The sequence below is a fragment of the Canis lupus genome, chromosome 23 (assembly GCF_048164855.1).
Source record: "Canis lupus baileyi chromosome 23, mCanLup2.hap1, whole genome shotgun sequence".
Lineage (NCBI taxonomy): Eukaryota > Metazoa > Chordata > Mammalia > Carnivora > Canidae > Canis > Canis lupus.
In genome coordinates, this window is record NC_132860.1 from 1,517,213 (window position 1) to 1,543,408 (window position 26,196).

General features: G+C 35.6%; 1 long non-coding RNA gene across 1 annotated transcript in view; it reads left to right on the forward strand.

Annotated features, from left to right (window-relative positions):
• The first annotated feature begins 4,619 nt into the window (after positions 1-4,619).
• LOC140615364 (uncharacterized) overlaps positions 4,620-26,196 on the forward strand; it is a 50,873-nt gene continuing 29,296 nt past the window's right edge. The window contains exon 1 of the long non-coding RNA XR_012016034.1: positions 4,620-4,736. This is a non-coding gene — a long non-coding RNA (uncharacterized lncRNA). The remainder of the gene's footprint in view (positions 4,737-26,196) is intronic.

The following is a 26,196-nucleotide window of genomic DNA, read 5'->3' on the forward strand; positions in this document are numbered from 1 at the left end:
GTGATGTTTTATATAGTTATGTATCATGATTTACCAAAAGTGGAGTCAGAGATATAAAAGGAAAATGTCTGAAGTGAAAAATTGCAGCCGGTATCAAATCTACGGGGGCCCTATTTTTAGGAATGAGGGTTTCTTCACAAGCTTTTGGATGACAAATGACTCATCACACGTATACTACATATTTGGCAAATCTTTCTAGAAACTGTATGGATAATTAGAAACCCTTATTAAAAAGTCACTGTAGTTTATAAAATATTTAAAATAATTACATATGATTATGAAATTACTTCATAAAGCACAGAGCAAAATCATAAAGTTCCTGCATGAGTCACTCATGCCTAAACCCAGTTTTTTTTGAGGCAAATGATTCTTATTCACTGATTATAAGTTTTGATTAAGTTGGATGAATAAAGAATGCCTTGTGAGTCTATTGGTTTTGCCAAAGACAGTTTTTTTTTTTTTTTCCTCCTGGCAGAAAAACAAGACTAGATGCAGAAGTATACAAATTTCATTCTACTGATGAGAAACATGACGAGCAGAGAAATGTATCACTTAGGAGAAGCTTTTGGTGCAATATTTATAGGAAAATTTATACTTCTCTAGGGATATATATTTTTTGCCTGCATTTAATGAGATTTTTATCATATGTGTCTGTAATGTAATACAGCTAATTTTATACCAGCTTTTTAGTATTGACTCAGCCAAAGGAAACCAAGCCCTTTGAGGTAGCCATCTTGGTAGGCTACACATGGATTCCAACAGCTCTGCTCTTACAGTGCTCCTGGGAAGAGGAGAGAGTTAGCAAGAAGCAACAGGAAAAGAAAAAAGAAAAATAGACAAAAGGAAGGAAAGAAAGGTGAAGAAAAAGGGAATAAACATATTATCCCTCTTTGAGAATTTGCTATATGCCAGGCGCCACCACATAACAACGCTGAGTCAGTTATCACTAGCTTTGTCTTATAGATGAGAAAGTTGATCAAGGGGGTTACATAACTTCCCTTTAGTCATTTATGTCTGTCACCTGGTCACTGTGTAACAAATGTTTACCTCAAAATCTAGTGGCTTACAATGACCACCATCTTGATTGACTCATAGTTCTCCGATTAGTAATTTGGGATGGGATCAGAGGGGCAGGTCTTCTGTTGATCTTGACTGAGGACACTAATGTGGCTGCAGTCGTCAGATGGCTTGTCTGGGCCGAATGGTCTAGGATAATGAACTCCCATGTTTGATTGGTGGGGATGGCTATTGGCCAGGCCACATTTCTCCAGCAGGGTGTCTTAAATGTCTTGATATAGTGGCTGCATTCCAAGAGAGGAAGCTCCAATATTTGCAATATTGCAATATTTGCTCTTTAAGATTCTGCTTGTGTTATGTCTGCTGTAACAGCACCTGGTGTAAGTATTACACATTTAAAGAGTGGTAAGAGTAAGATTCAAATCCAGGCTTTTCTGGTAACAATCCTGTCCGTTCTAGTGTCCCATACCAGAAGTTGTTGCTAACGTAGGCAAGATGTGCTTCCATTTTTTTCAATAAATGTTGCAGAGACCAAAATCAGGAAGGATAGCTATGCATGGTTTGGCAGTAGTAAAAGCCCATCTTATTAAAAGTCTGCTGTTTTAAAAAATATTTTTAATATTCCTTGCATTAGTTAGCTAATATAACTTTGCTATGGCAACAAACAACTCCAACATTTTAACAGAATACAGTTATTACAGTTCTCAGATGGCTTTCAGAGTACCACACAAAATCCAAGGGTCCATTTATATATCTCAAGAAGTCGTGGTCTGCTTTAATTCGTTCTAGCAATATGATTCTCAAAAACTTTTTTTTTTTTTGGTGTTTTTTTATTCTATTCATCTCCTCTGCCAGGAATCACATCAACAACCCTTCTTCTGCCATTCCTCATTCTCTAAAACTCTGCTTCCCAGATTGGGAACCATTAGTCACATATAGCTCTTGAGCATTTGAAATGTGACTTGTTTAAATTGAAATGTGCTATAAATGTAAAGCATACACCTGCGTTTAGACACTGAGTACAAAAAAAATGGAAAAGGTCGCATTTTTATATCGATTGCACATGGATACTTATTCTCTACATGTTGTAGTCAATAAAATGTACTTATTAAAATTAAACTTACTGAAATTAATTTCATCTGCTTCTTTTAAAAAAATAATTTCAATTTCTTTTGGACAGTGCCATTCTATTGTTAATTTGGGGTGCCTCAAGATTAACATTATTCCTTGGGATAGCAAGCCCTATACATTTTTTAAGACCTTTGGTCCAACTGAAAAGATTTTCTGGTTCCATCTTAAACCACAGAACGGTCTTGGAGGGTGTAAAATCACACCCTTGAGTGTCTTTATGTCCTGAGATTATCTTAATTTGAGGACATTTTACTGATGGAAGATAAGAAAGCATTTCATCTCTTAACCCACTACACCTAGAGTGTGGGATCATTCCACTTTCTTCATTCTTGGAAATAGGCCAATATATTCTTATAATATCTAACCAAATATAGCTAAAAACAGCAAAATCATGCTATGAGAATTCTTCTCAATATCTCTTTGCCCAAAGTCACAAGATTATTAGATGCATTTTGTGCTTCCAACTTATTGCAGTCAATCATTTTATAAAATATTTTACCACCGCCTAAGATACTGTTATTTTCCTTGCCTCCTATATCCGTTTTCCTGCTATCTACTTCTCATTCTGTATTTTGTTCTTTTTTTTTTTTAATTTTTTAGCATAATACCCCTTTTTAAACCATTTATTTTATGGTTCATCTTTGTAGTAATTGACAATTCTTATATCTCAGAGGCTTACAAAATAATAATTCCTTGCCCATGGAACATAAGAGCAATGGGCTAATTTTAGCTCTCACCCTTTCTCCTGGGCATGTTTGGACTCAATTAGATTGCATGTTTCTTCTCATTCTGGAACACAGATTGGAGGGACAGCCACTATCTGAAAATGCAGTTGTCTCATGATAAAGGGCAAGAACAAAACAGAGCCAAATCACGAAAGCCCATTTCAAGCTTCTGCTTAGATATGGCGAATGTTATTTCTGCTTATACGCCATTAGCCTGGACATGTCATATGACCAGGCTCAAAACCAATGCCTACAGGGAAGGAAGGAAAGGGTGGAGATGAAATAAATTTTCATGAATTTATAATTCAATCTGCCACATTACTCTTTCAGAATTATCCCCAAAACCAATTTTCATGCAACAAAAGAAAATCAATATTCTTAGAATCCACCATTCATCCCTACACTAGTATTCCCTGCCTTAATCGATCTCTTTATTCAACTGTGAAGAATTCATCAACATGCAAAAATAAAATCTAACTTTAAGAGACAAAGATTTGCTGCCAAGGACAATATTTCAAAGACTGTACCACAGACTGTGAGGCCAAGCCCCCCAGCCCCCCAAAAACATAGATAGCATTTTGAGCATTGTTGATAATATGGCAAAGAAAAAAAAAAAAAAAACCTCTCTTAAAAAGTTTAGCTCCATTAAAACAATTATCATTTTGCATATATCCAGTTAACATAAACTTTTTATTTTCCAGACTACTTCCTTTCTCTTTGACATGTACCTATTAACAAAATGAAACCATCTCAGTCTGAAACTCAGATAATGCAAAGTAATTTTAATGATCTCACAATAAGACTGCTTGTGTCCTTTGGAAAGAATGAAGAATATTATTTTCTTCTTCATTGTTTTCCTGATAAAAACATATTTTTTTTTCCTAGAAATGCCTGTACTACTTTACAATCTTTTAAATACTTCATGTATTTTTACTTTATTATTTCTAACTTTAGATATTCAAATACAAAAGTGTTTTGCTTTATGCATTGCCAATATGTAATAAAACTTATTCAGGTCTCAATTTCAAGCCTGAGGATTTAGAAAACCAAAAATTAAGCAATGCCACTATTTATTATGACATCTTACTGAAGAAGACAGGCAGCTGGCAAATAAGCATGTGAAAAAATGCTACGTACCGTATGTTATTAGGGAAATGCAAATTAAAACAAGCTACCACTATACACCTATAAGAATGGCTCAAACCCAAAACACTGATTACACCAAATGGTAGTGAAGACATGGACCAAAAGTAACAGTCACACAATGCTGATGGAAATGCAAAACGGTACAGCTAATTTAGAAGACAATTTGGTGGTTACTTAAAAGAACAAACATACTCTTTCCCACACAACCCAGCAATCATGCCTCTTGGTATTTACCCAAAGAAGTTGAAAACATATCCACAAAAAACAAAACAAAACAAAACAACACCTGCAAACAGATGTTTATAGCAGCTTTATTCGTAACTGCCAAAACTTGGAGGAAACCAAGATATCCTTCAGCAGATGAATGGGTAAATGCCCAGACAATGAAATATCATTCAGTGCTAAATAAAATGAGCTATCAAGCCATGAAAAGACCCTGAGGAAATTTAAATGCATTTTACTAAATGAAAGGAAACCAATCTGAAAAGACTACACATGCTGTGACTCCAAGTATCCAACATTCTAGAATAGGCAAAATTATGAAGACAATAAAAATATCAGTGGTTGCCAGGGGTGTGTTTGGCGGGGGAGGGGGGGGGGGACAAATAGGCAACGCAAAGAGGATTTTTAGGGCCGTGAAAATACTCTGTATATTATAATGATGGATATGTATCATCATACTCTGCCCAAATACATGGACTGTACAGCACCAAGAAGGTAAGGTAAGGTAAGGTGGAGTAAGTTGCCCTAAGGCAAAGTATGAGTGATTATGATGTGTCAATGTAGGTTCATCCTCAGTGGAAAAAAAAAAAAAAAAGGGACCATTCTGATGTTGATAGCGGGGAAGGCTACACATGTGTGGGATGTGTGGGGGCATATGGGAAATCTCTGCACCACCCTCTCAATCTTACTATAATTCGAAAATTGCTCTAAAAATCATCTTATTAAAATATATTTACATCTTCATTAATTTTAAACCTGTGGACAGCTAAATGCTGGTTAGTATTTAGTCAATATGGCCCTTGTATATTTGGGAAAAAATTAAAGTCTTAAGAAATAATATTATTTTATACCAACAAATATGATTATCACTTATTGACCTCTTACTGTCTGGTAGGCATTTCCTAAGGCATTTATATCGATTAATTCATAGAATTCCTATAACAATCCAAATCTCCAAATGGCTTAATCAGGTTATAAAATTTATTCAAATCCAATGGAGAAAATGGGTATCATACAAGAGCTGAAAGAATAAAATTAACAACCAAATTTTACCACTTAGAAATCCGTTAACTTATTAAATTATATTGAGCTTTTCCTTATGTGTCATCCTTAATATGATTTAGGCCTTTCTTACTGTGAGATCAGACACATTTGCTTCTATTTTAATATATCATTTTCGCTTTACTTATCATTTAACTATATGTTGTTACGTCTTGAATGTTTGTGTTTCCTGAAAATGTATGTTAAACTCCTAGTCCCCAATGTGACTATATTTGGAGATAAGACCTGTGAAGAGGTGATAAAGGCTAAATGAAGTCTAAAGGTGAGACCTTCATGTAATAGGGCTCTGTCCTATGGGGAAAGGAGGAAGCTCCAGAGCACTCTCTCCACCATGTGAGGACACAGGAAGAAAGTGGCTCCACGTGCCAGGAAGAGAGCTCTCACCAGAAATGGAATTGGCCCGCCCCTTGGTCTTCAACTTCGCAGACTCAAGAACTATGAGAAATAAATCTCTGTTATTTAAGCCACCCAGGCTGTGGTATTTTGTTAAAGCAGCCCAAAGGAGACTAATAAACTAGATGTATTATTTATTTTTTTATGATTAGCCATTTTTTCATAGGATCATTTATTCAATAAGCCTCCCATTCCTCCCTGGTTTTGGTTTGACAACTTTTTTAAGGTAACATACTTTCATGTGTAATAAAATGCACTCTAAATTTTTGAATTTATTTCTGTATCTAATACACCCCAATTTAATTATGATAACACTTGTTAACATATTATAAAGTCTACTGCTATGAGCCTCTTCCATCAACCCCCCCCCCCGTTATTCTTCTTTTCCAAGTATCTCCAGGATATTCTTCCAAACTTCAGAATATTGCCATTAATTATAACTGATATTGATTTCAAATCACAAGTAATTATATAGTGAATAAAACAACTTAAAAATACTGACTTTTTCTGTTCAGGAATAGAGCATTTATTGATTAAAGGTTTTTGTTTTTTTGGTTCTGAAGCTTTCTTTATCTCATCCAATATCTTTCTTAAATGCTATTCTTTGTACTCTTTATTTTGGCTACTATTGAATAAGAGCACTTCCTTCCAAAAATCCAGTTTAATATTCTAGCAGCAGCTATGAAGATTCAAATAGCTGTTGGGATTGGAAACTTCATTTTCACATGGATTATTTTCTGTACTTGTTGAATTTGCTCTTCCAAGGGATTCCATTTTGTTTGGCCTCTAATATTCATAAATAGTGTAGTGCATATATCATTTTTCTTGCTGTTAACTCAGTTTTGGAGAAGAAATCTAGATAATAAAGTAAATTTGAGAGAGAGAGGAAGAGAGAGAGAGAAAGTCCTACAGTTACAGCGATCATTTATCATTTACAGTGAGACACTTAATGAAAATGACAAAGAACGTTATTAAAAATTATCCTAAAACAACTAAAACAAGGCTATCCCAGGCAAACCAAAATGAACCTACCCATAGCTCAGTGGCTCTCTTATATGTACATTTGTTTTAACCTTGAACTTCTCAGCCCAGGTACTTCTTGATGGTGATTTATAGAGACCTTAAAGTAGCATCCACCCATGGGGTAGGTGTCTTGCTTTCCCTTAGATCTAGTTGTAAGAACTACCACTACGACTGCTACTGAACTTCAGACTTCCACAGCACCTGGCTTCTGTCTGCATTAGACTTCTGGGAGGCACAGGCAAAGCAGGTTGACTACAGAAAAAGGGGGTCTTTGGGGATATTTCTACTCTTCCCTTTCAGCCTCAGGTGGCAACTCTGTCAGGGACTGCACTCAACAAATGGTTCCAGTTCCTTCCAGAAAGTCCTGCTGTCATCTATCTTTTATTATTGTCCTTTGGTACTATTGACATGGGGTGATATTATCAGAAGAGGAAGATGCTACCTTTAGAACAAGACCTTTATTAAAGTTATGAAAAATAAATAATCTTCTTCCAAGTATTTTATTTACTTTAACATTAATAATCCAGGTTCTTTATTGAAAGAATTTAAAACACAAAAAAAGCAAAAGGAGTGCCATAGAGTATATATGCTTTTTTATTTTTCTCATATTATAATTGAAGCATCTTTTTTTTCCATCTAAAGATGGCATATATAACATCATTTTGAATATCTGCAAATTATTTCATTAAAGGATGATTCATATATTCAACAATGTATTTAATGTCCCTATTAGAACACTTAACTTTTTCCTTTATTCCTATAAAGAATACTATGCTAAATGTATGCTATAATAAACATGTTACTGTACATCTGTAAAAGAAATTGAGAGTAAATTTTTAACTTAAAAATCATTAGTTTTTAAGGCCTTTAACTCACCTTGCTAAATTATCCTCTAGCAAATTTATGCCCATTTTCACTACCACCATCAGTAAATCAAAGTATTCTCGTCCTCATTCATCACTAACACTCAATGTCATCATTTTCCTTTTTGTTGATTTAAAACATGAAAAAATGTATTCTGTTGCCTTATTTTGGAATTATTTTGTATCTAGTAAACTTGTTATTTACTACTATGATTTATTTACTACTATAAACTACTACTAAGTATGTTAATTGGCTATGCTTCTTCTTTTATGATTTGCCTATAAATGTCCTCAGAACATCATCTTTCTTATGGTATTCATGTTGCTCATGTTTTTCTTTTATAGTTAAACTAATTTTGTGTCTTCAGCTGTCGTCATACATCTTATGTATACTATTCTGTTTTGTCATTTGTCTTTCAACTATCATTTTAGTATTTTTATGATAAAGATTTTTATTTTTATAAGAAGAATAGTTAATGACATTTAATTTAACCTGTCAACAGGTCCTTGCCATCTGTCTAAACTTGGGTAAGTTAACTTCCTAAACTCTAATTTTCTCTTCTGTAAATAAAAGAAGATGATAGTCTATCTCATAGAGTTGTTATTGTGATTACTATATAAATTAGATCTAATAGGTAAGTGAAGGTAAATAAAGCATGGCATGTACATTTTTCAATCTGTTCAAATAGAGACCTTCTGCTTTAGTTTTATGTTTTTGAGTCTAGCTCAGATTTTTCTAAATATATCCAACTTGATTTTGCATAGTATTATGTCCTCTTACTCCAATGAGACAATTAATGGAGTTCTTTGTTATTTTTCTAGCAATTCTTTCTTATCTATTCATTTTTCAATTTATAACTCTTTATTTCACTTTTGTCCTTCATTTTATTATGTCTGTTATTGAGCTTCCCTAAGGCTATAAAACATATTTTCTTTGCTATCTGAAATATATTATTTTCAAAGACATCTATTTCCTCTTTAGTTTTAAGGTACTATTTTATTTCCCTTATATGGCATTAATTTTCCTTCTAGTTCCACATTTTAGTTTATTTTTCCTTATACTTCTCTTTCAATAAAATAAGTTCTGCCCAGACTAAAAAAGTTGTGTTTGCTTATAGGATTACTCGTCTCTACATCCTGTGCCTTTGGGTATTGTTTGGATCTTTTTTCTCAGTTCTACAGCTCAAGGGCTAGACAATGTAAACAATTAGCTGCTTCTGGAAGATAATTTTCTAATGCAACTCTTATCTGTTAGATAACTTTCATATCTACCTGGTTCTCTGATATTATGAATAGATGGAAAAGTTAAAAACAAACCCAAAATATCTAGATAAACCATTACCAGGGATTTTTTTAAATTTTTTTTTTTTAATTTTTGTCACACTGACAGTATTCTACTTGTGGAGAGTTCACTTGCCTGAATATAAATCACAAATCCTATTCATCTCCACACTTTCAATGATGTCCACCTGCTTTCTTCCCAGTTTTGACCAGGAAGTCACAATCTTTGGGGTTAGAAATTTTGACCATAAAAGGAGAAAGAGAAGGGATGAATTGACTTTGTAGGAATTGCCTTACAAATTTGTTCCTCCTCATTTACTTTGCAAAGGGATTCCACTGGCTCTCAGACTACTAGAGTCTACGGTACTCTGTCAGGGAGTACTATAAAGGACAGGTAAAGGTTTCTCCTTTCTTTCCTCATGTAGCATTAATTTCTTAAATTAAAACCAGACTATGTTTTGGCAACAAAAGTTGTCTTACAGATAAGGAGAGTCCCCCAAGTATCTGGAAACAAAGGGGAAAGGGAGAGAGAAGTCTATTAAGTACGAAAGAAGAAAGGGTGCCTGGGTGGCTCAGTCAGATAAGCATCTGCCTTCCGCTCAGGTCACGATGCCGGAGTTCTGGGGTCGGACCCCCTCTCAGCAAGGAGTCTGCTTCTTCTTCTGCCCTTCCCCCAGCTTGTGCTCTCTCTTGCTCATTCTCTCTCTCTCTCTCTCTCTCTCAAGCAAATAAGATCTTAAAACATGAAAGAAGAGGAATCTGATGAAGGAGGTTCAGAACAGACTGTAGAAGGCCTTATATACCTACTGATTTCATTTGTATTTATAATGTAGGTAACGTGGAATGGTGGAAGATTTTAAATAAACCTGTCAATTATATTTGAGTTTTACAATGATTACCCTTTGGAACTATGGTATATGATAAATTTGAGAAGAACAGAATCTAGAGTAAAGGAGATAAATTTAGAAAGTATACCCTATCTAGGTGAGAGATGATGAAGGCCAGGACAAAGACTTCAAAAGTTGGTACAAAGAGAAGGAAAATGGGGATTTCAAAAATTATAAGTTCTCAAGGTGAAAGGAACAACTGGAGAGAAGTCTCCAATGCATTTTTTCCCAACTTCACACTAAAATAACAAACAGGACACAAGAACACAAAAATGACAATGCAGACCTCCAATAGAAACTGAGAGGTAGTGATGGATCAAAACAATTTTCATTCTGACAAGGGAAATCGGCTTTATGAAAGCACAGACATCATAATGAGGGGATCAGTAGCAGAATTCACTGCAGAGGAATGAGATGCAGGGCAGAGCGGGAAGCTATGGATGCAGAAAGGAGACCAAAGAGGATCAAAGGCATATGTGGTCTCCATCACGGCTTGACCTCAGGGACTTTTATGGAAAGAAATACCCTTCAATATTTTAAGCATTATCTGACCTAGCCTAAAGCTCTCTGAAAATATGATTTATTGGTACCAAAAACATACACGTATATAGAACACCTATGTTATATATGTATTATATATGAATGTAATTTATGTGCATGCTATACACACACACATACACCACATATATATATATATATGAAACTATATACATATAGTGAGCAACATAAATACTTTGAGAAGCTGTCTGAGGATGCTCCTAAGTAAATCATAAAAGGCACATGGCCAATAAACATACTTTTAGTAATCTTCTATTGGGATTATTTATACAATGACTAGAGAAAAATAAATCATATATAGGAATTTTTGTAGGTATTAGACAATTCCACAGTAGATTAATTATTGTATGTGCCTTTTAACCTGAAATCTTAAGATGCACACAAGAAGCTCTGTTGGACCCTTTGTGCACTAACATCTTCATATATGTTTAGAAAGAAAAGCAAATCTAACATTTGGGTCTAATTTACACACACAACACACACACTTTGATTTCTCCTTGAAATTATCCTCCACAATTATGCCCTATAAAGGCCCCAGTTCCCCAGGTTGTACGTGATGCAGGTAAACTTTCCCTCCTGAAACTGAAGGTCCCAGGCACCTTTTTGAACAGTCATTCTCCAAAGAGAAATGCCAACTATTCTGGGTTGCCAGATACTTTGAAGTCATTGTTCTTAAATGTAGTATAGAGGGTGTAGGCGAATAAGAGGAGATTTAAAAATCTATCTTAAACATCCCATTCTTCAAGCTCTGTTCTGGCTCCTCATCTTCTAACTAGGACTGTCCCCTGCAAGTGAAGCAGGCTTTCATCTAATTCTAGCTGAAACTTGACAGTCTCATTAGTTTTTTGATGACATTTCCTGTCCCTTCCATCACTGAGGCCTTTTGCATGACAGACACTGTCTGGCTGGGGCCCTGAAGTTTTCTTCAGAACTTCAACCCTCTGGTTTCCAGATGGGAATTCTTTTATATGCACATCAGCTCTCTGCCCAATTGATCTGTTTGAGGTTTTTCTTTTGTCCTGTTTAACTATTTTCATGCTCTGTGTCATTACTAGTACTCCCTGGAAATAATCTCTCCTATTGTCCTAAATCCTGCACCGTTGAGCTTTACAATGACTTACACAGAGCAGAGAAAGGAGGCAAAGCTTCCCTCCATGACTCACATGATTTCAGAGACATTTCTGAGAAGGACTGTGAAGCAAGAAAAAAAATTTCTTCAGGTCCTCCATCTTCCTCCTACTACTCCTCACACCTCAAGAACAAACTACTACTGCACAAGAACATGCATTTTTACATATTATAATTTGTGGTACCAGATGTTCTGGGAGTTTATTTATATAGTCATTTGGTGAAGACATGTCTTAGGAGAAAAGATTCTCTTCTTTAGCTCTTCCTACGACTATCACACTGTCAACTGCAGGGTTACCTCTATCGCACCATTCAAGTCTGTTCCAAGGCTTTACTCCTCCATGAAGTCTTCCAAAATTACTCCTGCCTGAAATAATATCTCCTTGCTGAGGGCTACTTGTTCCACTCATGGTATAGAACATCCAAGGCACTGTTTTGCCAGTTTTTTCATGAATATTTTTAAACTACTCCAACTATGAGATTTGCTTTCTACTTGGAAAAGGAGTTGAACAGAATAAAAGTGTTGAAACATACTAGGTGTTCAATTAATGTGAGTCCTCTGCACTTCCCATGTTTCCTGCCTAGACCCCCCCACACACAGCCATACACATGAATTAAATGTTTGGAAATCACACCGTAACTGGTATATGGACATATTACATTACACTCTGTATAAACGAAATCATCATGTACCATATTCACATTAGCCCAGAGCTTCCAAAACAATAAACTCGACCTCAGAAAGTTAATGAAGGGCATAAGTGAAGTGAGTATGCTCTCTCTCCAACTAGACAGATGTTTATATTCCACATACAACTTGACTTGCACAGTCTCCCACTGAGACTTAGTATTATGTGGCCCTACCAAGAAACATGTCATTAGGAGAGCTGGTAAACAGTGAGAATTTTTCTCCAACCTATGGGTGGGAAGGTAGGTTTATATATGTGTGGGGGCAGAAGGAGACACAGATACTCACCATGCAGCCTTGAAAAGAAAGAGGGATTTTTTTTTCTTCCTTTTACGAATATCATGCTCCAGAATAAAGTCACAAAGTTGAAGCCCACAAACCCCATCAGGCTGCAGATTTATTTCAGCCAGTACAACAGTGATTTTCCTTTAATAATGAGAAGGGTCATATGAAAGGCTCCCATTCAGCTTCTCGAGGAGGAGGAGGAGGAGGAGGAGGAGGAGGAGGAGAAAGAAGAAGAAGAACAACAAGAACAACAACAACAACAACTCTGCTGATCTCTGTCAACATGAGCTCTAATGTCCATATGGTGATCAACTTAATCCCCTTTCATATTTGAGCCCAAACCAACAATGTAAGATACTAACTTATTTTCAGCAATTAGCCTGCCTTGGATGGAAACTTGGGAAGAAATAGGGAACTGACGTCACAATCGTTAGTCATTTCTTTTATGTGACAACAGCAACAAAAAGAGGATTTACATTTAGGACACAGATGATTCCAGTTTTGATTGCTGAGATTCCTAAATTCTGGACATCATAAGCAAAACCCTCAGCAAGAATACTTGCTAATTATAATTAGGAAAAGTGAGTCTGTGTCTCTACTTTCTGTTATTTGGTTGTTATAAGTAATCTTATGATTGTGCTGTTTCCAGTCAGGTTTTTGTATGTAATTTATATGGTAAACACCACCACAACAGCTTTGCTCTGAAGATTTCATTTTTCAAATAGATAACGAGAATTATGGCTGCTACTGTCCAAAGTCTCACCTGACAAGGAATGATTCATCCCAAAGAAGACCAGCTGATCTACAGTCATCTCCAACCCCTTAGGTTATGACTTAGAACTTATTCTAAATAGCATTTTATAAACTGCGTTGCCATATACAGAGCTTTTCCCACTCTAAGAACTGAGGCCCTCAGCCAGAAGCATGTTAAAAGATCCAGCATGGTGGTACTAAACACCCCCCCCCTTTTTTTTTTATACTCCCCTTCGAAAGGCAAAGTCTATATTCCCTGGCAATTAATCTGTGTGAGCTCGTCTGCTTTGACCAATGGAGTATATATAGCATTAAGTGGCTTCTGAGAGAAAGTCAGAGAAAACCATGTAACTTGATGCTGTTGGGATGTTAGCTCTGAGTAAAGCCAGTTACGATGTGAGAAGTCCAACTACACCCTGAGACCACCATGCTAGAGAGGCCACGTATATTCGCTCAGAGTGACAGTCCATTCATCCCCACTAATGTAACTGACGTGTAAATAATGCCATCTTAGGCTCCCCAGACCAGCCCACCCACCATCTGGATAACTCTGACCTCAGCAGATGCCACAGGGAACAAAAAGCATGCCCAATGAACACTCCTCGAATTCCTAGCTCACAAAACTGCATGCAAAATTTAATGTCTGTTTCACACTGTGAAGTTCTAGTGTAGCTTGTTAGGCATTAATAGTAACCAGAACATATATGGACTACTATTTTTTGTGTGACTGCAAAAAAGGAACTATGAGTAATTAGTGCAGGTTATGAATAACCATACAATAAATCAAAATGCAGAAAAATTTTCTAATATATTCTATACTGGAATAGGTTGGTGGGAAGATTCTTGACCCTGGAAGCAGCTAAACAGAAACCATATGACCATACACTGAAGATGCTGTCCTAGGACTGAAATTAGAGGAAATATGAAAGGTTTCCAATCTGAGAATAGTTGTTGTATGCAAAGCAAGACAAAAATGATACTATTTCATTTTACTTGGTACTCGGTTTTTAAAGTGGCTTAAAAATATATTTATTTAATTTAAATTTCAGGATACCTCTGTAAGGTAAACTGATGCATCTATTGTCCCTAATTTATAATAGCCATAGCTAATATATTTCCTGAGCCCAACAAACTGAGCAATCTGAAGAAATGGATACATTTCTAGAAACATATAAACTACCAAACTGAAACAGGAAGAAATAGAAAATTTTAACAGGCCCATAACCAGCAAAGAAATTGAATCAGTAATCCAAAACATCCCAACAAACAAGAGTCCAGGGCTGGATGGCTTCCCAGGGGAACTCTACCAAACATTCTAAGAAGAGTTAATACCTATTCTTCTGAAGCTATTCAAAAAAAAAAAAAAGAAAAAGAAAGAAAGAAAAGAAAAGAAAAGAAAGAAAGAAAAAGAAAGAAAGAAAGAAAGAAAGAAAGAAAGAAAGAAAAAAGAAAAAGAAAGAAAGAAAGAAAGAAAGAAAGAAAGAAAGAAAGAAAGAAAGAAAGAAAGAAAGAAAGAAAGAAAGAAAGAAAGAAAGAAAGAAAGAAAGAAAGAAAGAAAGGAAGGAAGGAAGGAAGGAAGGAAGGAAGGAAGGAAGGAAGGAAGGAAGGAAGGAAGGAAGGAAGAAAGAAAGAAAGAAAGAAAGAAAGAAAGAAAGAAAGAAAGAGAAGGAAAACTTCCAAGCTCCTTCTACAAGGCCAGAATTACCTTGATTCTAAGAGCAAAGACTTTCCTAAAAAGGACAATTACTGAGCAATATGCATGATGAACAGGATATAAAAACTGTCAACAAGGTACTAGCTAATAGGATCCAACAGTACATTAAAAGGATTATTCACCATGATCAAGTGGGATTTATTCCTGGGCTGCAGGGGTGGTTCAATATCCCAAATCAATCAGTATGATTCACCACATTCATAAAAGAAAGGTTAAGAATCATATGACCCTCTCAATAGATGCCAAAACAGCATTTGACAAAACAGCATCCTTTCTTAATAAAAACACTCAAAAAAAGCTGGGACAGAAGGAACACACCTCACCATCATAAAGACTATAATATACAAAAGACCCACAGCTAATAGCATCCTCCATAGAGAAAACCTGAGAGTCTTTCCCCTACAGCCAGGAACACGACAGGGATGTCCAGTCTCACCACCGTTGTTCGACGTGGTACTGCAAGTCCCAGCCTCAGCAATCAGACAACAAAAAGAAGTAAAAGCATCCATGTTGGCAAAGAAGAAGTCAAACTTTAACTTCTTGCAGACGGTATGATACACTATGTAGAAAACCCCAAAGACTCCATCAAAAAATTACTAGAACTGGTACATGAATTTAGCAAAGTTGCAGGATATAAAATCAATGTACAGAAATCCTTCGCATTTCTATATAGCAATAATGAAGCGGCAGGAAGAAAAATCAAGGAATCGATCCCATTTACAACTGCACCAAAAACTGTAAGATACCCAGGAATAAACCTAAGCAAAGAAGTAAAAGATCTGTACACTGAAAACTATAGAATATTTATGAAAGAAATTGAAGATGACACAAAGAAATGGAAAAACATTCCATGCTCATGGATTGAAAGAGCAACTATTGCTAAAATGTGTATACTGCCTAAAGCAACCTGCACATTCAATGCAATCCCAATCAAAATAACACCAGCATTGTTCACAGAACTGGCAAAATAAGACTTGGTCAAGTGTAATTAATAAAATTATGCTTAGTAATCAAAAATAGAAACATTTTATTTGAAAATTCAGAGAAAAATGCTTAATTTCACCACTTCTGTTTAATATTGTTCTACAAATGGGCCTATCTATTGGAAAAAAGAAAAAAATGAATATATTAAAAATCTAGACAAGAATCATATTGTTAGCCATTAACAGATTTTGGGGGGGCTTGCGTATTTAGAAAACTCGAAAGATACCAAAATGAATGAGTTTAGCAACATTGAGCGACATGAGATCATTTTCTCAAGTCAATTATCTTACTATGTGAGAGCAAAAAAGTTAAAATGCAATTTTTATTTAGAAAAAAATTCATATGAATAAATACGTAAATATTAGGTACAAATGAATGAATCTAACAAATGGTGTACAAGATCTTTATGGAGAAAATCTTAGAACTTTAGAGCAATAACAATAAAGATACAAAAATATGATTCATTACTTTTTGATCACCTAAATATCATAGTATTACCAATTCCCCCTACAATGATCTCTAGGCTAAATGGAATTCTAATAAAAAATTCAATGCATTTTTCGTGGAAATTAAGATGACCAATTAATTTATAAAACCATGGTACAATTGAATAGTTGGCAAAAACTAAAAGCATTAACAGCATCACAGCTGAATGATGGGAATGTTCACAAACTGTCGATGGAAATACCAACTAGTAAATGTTAATTTGATATTTTCTTGTAATGTTGAACATCCGCATACCTCGTTGCCCAGCAATTGCACCCTACAGATGTTCACACATGCAAAGCAAACCCTGCACATGGACACCGACACCAGATACTTCAGAAAACCAGTGTTCCCAAAACAAAAGCAAAAACTTGGCAAAACTCAATAATTCAAAAATTTATGTAGGAAAATAAAGAAGCCAATCATGGAATCAGTCCTCATCCATTTCACACCTCAAATGACACTTGTACATTAACATTCAAGAATCTTCCTTCTGGGTGGACCACAACAGCGATGACCACGACGCATCCCTCTTTCGGGCTGATGTTTGGATGTGATGAGAGGTAACTTAGGCAGATGTTCAGTTCTACCCCCGCTGGCCGGGCCTGACAACCTTATACATCCCTACCAACCCACAGTCACATGTGGCAAAACTAATGAATATCATTAAAAATATGTTGTTGCCTAAAACAAGCGTCCTGTGGACTATCACGAATATATTTTCATTGAGGTCTGCTTACCTACCACACTTGATGTGGGTTTCGTGCATGTGGCACCTCTTCAGTATTGATAAACCCTGTGAAACGGGGGCAACCACCACAGCAAGCCTAGTTCCATCCATCACCACACAGCTGATTTGCTTTTCTCATGGTAAGAACTTTTAAGGTTTGCTCCCTTGGCAGCTTTCAAATAGGCACCTAGTATTGTTGACCATAGTTACCACGCTCTGTGTTGCATCCTTATGGCTTCTTTACTTTATACCAGCGAGTCTGTAGCCCCCGATCCCCCTCACTCATCTCACCTACCACAGAACCCCCTCCCTCCGGTAACCACCCTTATGTTTTCCATGAGTCTTGTTCTGTTTCTTAGATTCCACATATATGAGAAATCACACAGTATGTGTCTTTCTCTGGCTGACTTATTTCATTCAACATAATACCTTCAAGGTCCATCCATGTTGTTGTAAATCGCAATTTTTTATGGTTGAGGAGTATTCCGTTGTGTGTCTATACAGCCACGTCTTTATTCATCCACTGACCGGCCCTTAGGCTGTCTCCATACCTGGGCTATTGGTTTTGATTTGCATTTTCCTGATGACTAGTGTGATACTGAGCATTTTCCATGGGTTATCGGCCATCTGTAGGTCATCTTTGGAAAAATGTCTATTCGGGGATTTATTTTTGCCCATTTTCTAATTGATTATGTTGTCTATTAAGCATATGAATTATTTTTACATTTTGGATATTAACCCTCCATCAAATATATGATTTGCAAATATCGTCTCCCATTTGATAGGTTATAGACTTTTTTTTTTTTTAGTTTATTTTTTCTTTTGTAGCCTTTGCTCTTGGGGTCAGATCCAATAGATTGTCAGCAACATTAATAACAAGGAGCTGACCACCTATGTTTTCTTCTAGGAATTTTATAGATTTAGGTCTCACATTCAAGTCTTTAATCCACTTTGAGTTAACTCTGTAGAGTGTAAGATAGTAGTCTGGTTTCATTCTTTGCATGTGGCTGCCCAGTTCCCCAGTGCCACTTACTGAAGGCTCTGTCCTTTCCCCATTGTATGTTCGTGGCTCCTTTTTCATAAATTAGCTACCATAGAGGTGTGGGATCTCTTACATATTGCTGGGCTCTCTATTCTACTCCATTGATCTATGTGAATATCATAGTGTTTTGATGACTAAAGCTTTGAAATACAGTTTGACATCAGGGAGCATGTTTCCAGCTTTGTTGTTCCCTCTCAATATTGGTTATTCAGAATCTTTCATGGTTCCATACATATTTTAGGATTGTTTATTCTATTTCTATGAAAAATGCCACTGGAATTTTGATAGCTATTGCGCTGAAGATGAAGATTGCTTTGGGTATGGACACTAACAATTGACTCTTACAGTCCATGAGCATGGGATATTCTTCCATTTATTTTTATCTTCGTCAGTTTTTTTTCATCAGTGTCAGTTTTCAATGTATAAATTTTTCACCTCCTTTGTTAAATTTACTCCTAGGTATTTTATTTTGATGCAACTATAAATGAGATTTTCTTAAGTTCTCTAATAGTTGTTAATGTACAGAAACAACCATTTTTTTAAAGATAGATTTTGTACTCTGTAATGTGACTAAGTTCATTTATGAGTTCTAACAGTTTTTCGGTGGAATCTTTAGGGTTTTCTATAGTTAAAATCATTTCATCCACAAATATTGAGTTTTATCTCTCCCCCTTCAAGTTGGATACCTTTTATTTCCTCTTCTTTTTTAATTGCTGTAACTGAAATTTTTTTTTTAATTTTTATTTATTTATGATAGTCACAGAGAGAGAGAGAGAGAGAGAGAGGCAGAGACACAGGCAGAGGGAGAAGCAGGCTCCATGCACCGGGAGCCTGACATGGGATTCGATCCAGGGTCTCCAGGATCGTGCCCTGGGCCAAAGGCAGGCGCCAAACCGCTGCGCCACCCAGGGATCCCCTGTAACTGAATTTTTTATTATTCAACATCCTAAAAGTGGGAGTGGGCATCCTTGTCATGTTCCTATCCTAGAGGAACTCCTGATCCTAAAGTAAAAGATGTTAGCTGGGAGCTGGTCACATATGGCCTTTATTATGTTGAGATTCATTCCTTTATACACATTTTGTTGAGACATTTTATCATAAATGGATATTGAGCTTTGTCAAATGCATTTTCTACATCTATTTAGATGTTTATATGACTTTTATCCTTCATTTGATTAATGTTGTGTATCCCCTTAATTGAATTGCCGATGTTGAACCATCCCTGCATCCCTGTAATAAATCCTGCTTAATCATGATGTAGGCTTCTTTTACTGCATTGTTGAATTCAAACATTGTTGAATTCAAAATATTGTGTGCTGATAGTTTGTTGAAGATATCTGCATCATTGTTCATCAGTGATACTGACCTATGATTTTCTTTCTTTCTTTTTTTTTTTTTTTTTTTGTGGTGTCTTTGTATGGTTTCGGTATCAGGGTACTGCCAACTCACAAAATAAGTTTATTTATTTATTTTTTATTTCATAAAAGAAGTTTAGAAGCATTCTCTTTTCTTCAAATGTTAAGAGTTTGAGAAAGACAAATGCAAATCTTCTTTGAATATTTGGTAGAATTCATCAGTGAAGCCATCTGGTCCTGGGCTTTTACCTGTTGGTAGGATTTTGATTACTGATGCAATATCCTTACTAGTAACCTCTCTATTCAGACTTTATATTTCTTCCTGACTCAGTTTTGAAAGTTATAGGTTTTTAGGAATATATCTTTTTTTTTAGGTGTCCAACCTGTAGATGTAAAATTGTTCATTGCAGTCTCTTGTGATCCTTTGTATTTTTATAGTATTACTGTAATTTTTCTTTGATTTTATTTGTATAGGGCCTCTTTTAACTGGGTGAATCTAGCTAAAGCTTTGTCAATTTTGTTTATCTTTAAAAAAAAAAAAAAACAACAGCTCTTAGTTTCATTGACCCTTTTTATGGTGTTTTTAGTCTCTATTTCATTTATTTCTGTCCTGACCTTCTATTGCTTTCACTTTTCTGACATTGGGTGTTGTTTGCTCTTCTTTTTCTAGTTCCTTTAGGTGTATTGAGAATTTTCTTGTTTTTAGAAATAGGCTTATATCACTATGAACTTCCCTCTTAGAACTGCTTTTGCTGCATCCCATAGATTTTGGTGTGTTATATCTCCATTTTTATTCAACTCAAAGTGTTCTATTTCTTCCTTGATTTCTTCATGACCTATTATAGGTTATTTAGTAGCATGTTGCCATGTATTTGTGATTTTTCTAGTCTTCTCTTGTAATTGATTTCCAGTTTCATACCATTTTGGTTGGAAAAGATGCTTCATAGGATTTGTTTTGTGGCCTAATATACAATCTATCCTGGAGAATGTTTCTTGTGCATTACAAATATGTATTATGCTACTTTTGAATATATATCTATTATGTTCCTCTGGTCTAATGTGTCATTTAAGGCTGATGTTTCTTTGCTGATTTTTCGGTCTTGATAATCTATCCATTAAATGTAAGCAGGGTATTTAGGTCTCCTATGATTATTGACTTGCTTTCAATTTCTCCCTTTAGGTCTGTTAAGATCTGTTTTATATATTCAAGTAGTCCTATATTGGGTACCTAAATATTTATAAATAATATATCTCCTTGCTGAACTGACCTCTTTGTCATTATGTTTGGCCCATTTTTGTCTTTTATTACATAGAAAAAAAATATTTGAACACCACTGAGCACAAATTGGGGGAGGGGCAGAGGGGGGGTGGGTGAGAAGCAGATTCTCTGCTGAGCATGGAGCCTGAGGCTCCTGAGGTCATGACCTGAGCCCAAGTTAAACACTTAACCAACTGAGCCCCTCAGGCAGTACAATCTTTGTTTTAAAGTCTATTTTGTCAGATATAACTGCCCCAGCTTTCTTTCATCTCTATTTGCATAAAATATCATTTTCCCTCCCTTTATTTTCAGTCTTTGTGCCCTCTCATCTGAGTCTAGCCTTTTAGGCAGTTTATAGTTAGTTGGATTTTTTTTTTTTTTTTAAATCCACTCTGCCACTCTGTCTTCAAGAGTTCAGTCCATTTTTGTTTAAGGTAATTATACATAGGTACTGTAATTATTGCCATTTTGTTAGTTGTTTTATGGCTGTTTTGTAGTTCCTGTTTTTCTTTTTCTCTTGCCCTCTTCCCTTATGGTTTGATGCCTTTCTTTAGTGCTGTTTAAATTCCATTCTCATTACTTTCTGTATATTTACCCCAGGTTTATGCTCTGCAGTAACCATGAGGCTTACCACGTATCAACCCATAGATGTGCTCGTCTATTTTAAGTTGATAGAAAGTTTGAATGCATTCTAAAACTCTACATTTTTACTTCTCCTCCCCCATTTTTATGTCTCCCATTCTACATATTTTTATCCTTTAATTGAAGTATAGTTATTCTTAATATTTTTTGTCTTCTAAGTTTCATACTAGATTTATAAGTGATTAGTCTATTGGTTTTAATATATACTTATCTTTACCAGTAATATTTTTACTCATATATTTTATTACTTTTAAACTAGTGCCCTATCATTTCCACTTACAGAAGTCCTTTAACATTCTTATAAGACCGATGTAGAGGTGAACTCCTTTAGTATTTTTTCCTTTTTTTTTTAAGTTTTTATTTAAATTCCAGTTAGTCAACATATGGTGTAATATTAGTTTCAGGTGTACAATATGGTGATTCAACACTTTCATTCAACACCCAATGCATATTACAAATGTGCTCCTTAATCCTCATCACCTGTTTAGTCTGTCTCCTCATTACCTCCCCTCTGGTAAACCATCAGATTCTTCTCTGTAGTTAAAAGTCTGTTTCTTGGTTTGCTCCTCTCTTTTTTTTCTTCCCTTTTGCTCATTTGTTCTGTTTCTTAAACTCCACATATGAGTGAAATCATATGGCTGGAGAGTGCAGGTAAACTCCTTTGGTTTTTGGTTATCTGGACAACTCTATTGTTCCTTCAGACTGAATGATAGCCTTGCCAATGAGAATAGTCTTGGTTAGAAGATCTTGGCTTTCGGCACTTTGAATAGGTCATGCCACTCTCTGGTCTGCACATTTTCAATGGGAAACTCTGCTGATAGTCTTATAAGAGGGTCCCCTTGCACGTAACAATAATAGAAAAAGCTAAGAAAATTTTTCCTACAGTTGAAAAAAATAACATTACAAATTTAAAGCATAAAAACACATAGATTGCTAAGAGAGGAAAAAGCCAAATACTTTAATTCCGTTGTAAAAATTTAACTATATCGTGAATAAAGAGAAACTACTACAGATTCACAATAGAACAAGGAAAGGGAGAAATAGATAGATTACATGTAATGGAGCGAGAATCATCTTAGCATCGAAATGATCATTAGCGGAACTGAATCCAAACGCGGTCACAGAGTTCTGAGAGCAAATGGTTTTGATTTAGAAACAGTGTGTAGTCAGCCTTTCAATCAAGATGTGGACAATACAAATTTATCTATAATTCACTCCTTATATTTTTACTTGAAGATATATTTAAGAAAATTAAAATGAATGTCATAAAGTGAAAGAAGTATAAGGGACCAAAACCAATGGGTTCATATTAGGAAAAGAAGAATAAGAACTGCCCTGAAATACACAACTGTCCATTTATCTTTCAGTCTTTCTACCTGGGTGACTTTCTCTAGTTACCTGCTCTCATAGCACACTGAATTTTCTTTTGTAATGGTGATAGCATTAAAAACTTAGAAATAAGGCCACCTGAGTGGCTCAAGTGGTTGAGCTTCTGCCTTCAGCTCAGGTAGTGATCTCAGGGTCCCAGGATCGAGTCCCACATCAGGCTCCCCTCGAGGAGCCTGCTTCTTCCTCTGCCTGTGCCTGTGCCTCTGCCTCTGTCTTTCATGAATAAATGATCTCTTAAAAAAATTAGAAATAAGTTACAATGAATGTAACTTTGAGAACTTGTCTCCTGAACTAGATATCAAGCTCTTTGAGGGAGGAATCATGCCTATAGTTTTCACCACAGCATCTTTAAAGCTTAGCCTAGAGCTGGTCAATTATAAATATTCAAAGGTGAGCAGAGCTCTTGCTTCTGTTCTTGGGCTTCCATGCCTCCTATTCCATAAACTCTTATATCCATTCCCATGGACTCAATAATTATCAACCCATGTAAGACTGATTGTCAAATTTCATTCTATAGTTCTAGGGTTGTGAGACACATATTTTAATTGCCTATTGTGTATCCCACTTAGATATCCCCAAAAGCATCTTAATATGCATATACCTATAACTCTATTAATTATATGTCCCTGTCTCAAATGTACTTCCTGTTTTATGTGTTGAGTCAATACCTTGCCACTGTCCACTTTATTACCAATTATTGCCATTTGTTCCTTTCTACTTCCTCATTTACTATAGACATCAGCTCTACTATAGAAATCATACACACATGTTGTGTGTGTAACCTACATTCTTACTCTCCTGGCTAATGCCTTCACCATCTTTTACCTCTATTATTACAGTAGCAACCCACTAGTTATACTGTTTAATGCACCCAGCTCACTTTCATCAGAACTGTCTTTCTTAAACCAAAACATAATCATGAAAAATTTCTGCTTAAAATTATTGCATCATGCATTAGCATTTTTTCATATATTAAAACAATTCCCTCTCCAGGAGTCAGGGGATATGGTATAGACAGGTAACATTTTATGGTTGGCATAAATAAGTATGTTTGAGAAAGGACAATAAAGTGCGATGCCTGAATGGTGATTGAGGAAATAAGCAGGAGTAGGTACCAGGGACTTAAGACTGAAAGAAGCTGATGCCTAAAGGCAGACTTTTGTTCCTGAGTGAGCTATTTTTAACACAGCTGTCTCTAAGAAATGAGATTTGTAAAGGTGCCTAATAAATTCTATACGTGAAAAAAAAAATCATACCAATATAGTTTCCATGTTTCTGGATGATTTAGCAAGTGATATTTGCAAATCCACTACCTTTCAAGTTTTCAAGAGCATGTTATTCTACTATATAATAATAAACCAACAGAGTCAAGACAGTTACTTTTCTTGCTTTCTATGTACTATAAACATTTATTTGAAATATTTTCCATTCCTTTTTATTCAGCCCATTTCTGATTACTATCCAAGGAAGGTAGTTAAAATAGGCCATTGGCAGAGTGATAATACTTATTTCCTCAACAATGATCTTTGGTAGATGATAAACTGCTACTTTCCCTTGTAAAGAGAAAGGGCATCTGCCTACAAAACAATACTGAACTTCTACAGTGTGAGTGCAAAGAAAATGTATTGTGCAATAAAACTACGAAGCAGAGTTATTTTAGGACTACTGGGTGACGTCAAATGTGGTCTTTTGAAGGTCAGAAATTTTGTGATCTATGTTATTAGACATTTTAAGGAGCATTGCAATATCTTAATCTGAATGATTTTTTTGTGTAAATTATTTGGTTGGTCTTTGCAGCTAAGTTAAAAAAAATAGCTTAGGCCCTTATTTATTAATATTTATCTTTGGAAGTTTCAGAATTTACTAGAAGACACAACAGAGAGAAATGAAGATAATGACCATTATGTAAAAGATTCCCCACAGACTACAGGATAAAATTCAGTTTCTTTAAGTTGGAAAACCAAGATGGTTCACAAACAGCCAACTAACTACCTTTCTAGGCTCTTCTCCAGCTCTCTTAGCACATAGTATCCTGAAAACACACATGCAATGTCTATCATACCAGAACATTATGAAGCCCCTTTGCATCATTATGCTACTGGACTGATGTCTTATTGTTACTCATTTTGTGATGAAAGTTTCTACTCATTCTTCAAAGTGCAGAAAACACGTAACCTTTGTAAGCTCTTCTTAGTGACTCTCCAGACAGCATACAACTTTGTTACCTCTCTGCCTTTGATATTGTTATTACCATAACATTCAGATATGTTCATGCTTTTGAAGGGTTTCTATTTCTCTTAGGATCAGACATACAATTCTAGAAATTATTTTCAAGTCCCCTTCCAGCCTAAACCACCTTCATCCTTACCACCTATTTGGAATTTTTTATTTCTTTGACTATGCATTGCTGGTTCTCAAATGTCTCTTACCTTAATCTACTCATCCTCACAAGGTTCAGCTTAAAAGTAAACCTGACAAGAAGTTTTCCTAGAGCCTTAATCTGGATTAGCCAGTTTGCTCCCAAATTCCCAAAAGCCCTTTCAGTCCTTACTATCGTGCTATTTACTTATAATTGCTAGTTGGCTTTCTACAGCAGGCTGTAAATTCCATGAGAACAGAGGTGATTTCTCTTGTTCACTGCCATTTTCTTAACAGTTTGTTGCCTGGAAAATTACAGGTGGTTTATTAATATTAGTTGAATCGGATTTACTGCTTCATTACAATGTCAAGTGTCACAATCAGACACTTGATTTTCATGAATCCATGAATCCACTTCCTCAGCATTTATTGAGAATCAACTATGTCCTTGCAATCATCATAATCTCCAGGTGTGCATGAGAATATGAAACACAGTTCCAGTACTGAATAAATTCACAGACTGGGTAGGTGAAGGTGTAAAATAAAGTGTGCTTCTTGGTAGAATAACTTATTCAAACGTAGGTTTTTCAGGTATGCCTGTTAAGTATATATATCCTTTCCTCTCACAGGCCACAGTGATTGCTTCAGGAATGGAGATGGGATACAAATGGATGTGCTCAGAGTAAATCTAAAGTCCTGTGTAATAGCTACAAGAAAGGGCACTGTTTTCGTGCTCATCATGAACTTTGCAGGCCCAGTGTTGTAGCCAGTCCTATTGTCACCTCAGGAGACTATGGGAATAAAGCAAATGAGGACGAGCAGAACCAACAGACACTGTTTGAGCCCTTAAAATACTGGTGTATTTGATCTATTATTGAATATTTCACTTTGTAGGAATCAACAAAGTCCCTCTATTATTTATATATTTTTTGTTTATTGCGTTAAGTCCATTTGAATTAGGCTTTCTGTGACATGCAATGGAATTTCTTACTAATAGAGTCACAAATAAAGCATTATCTTAATTGGCTCTTAAAAGTTTAAAAGTGAAGAGCAGTTTGCCAGGAATAAAATAATAT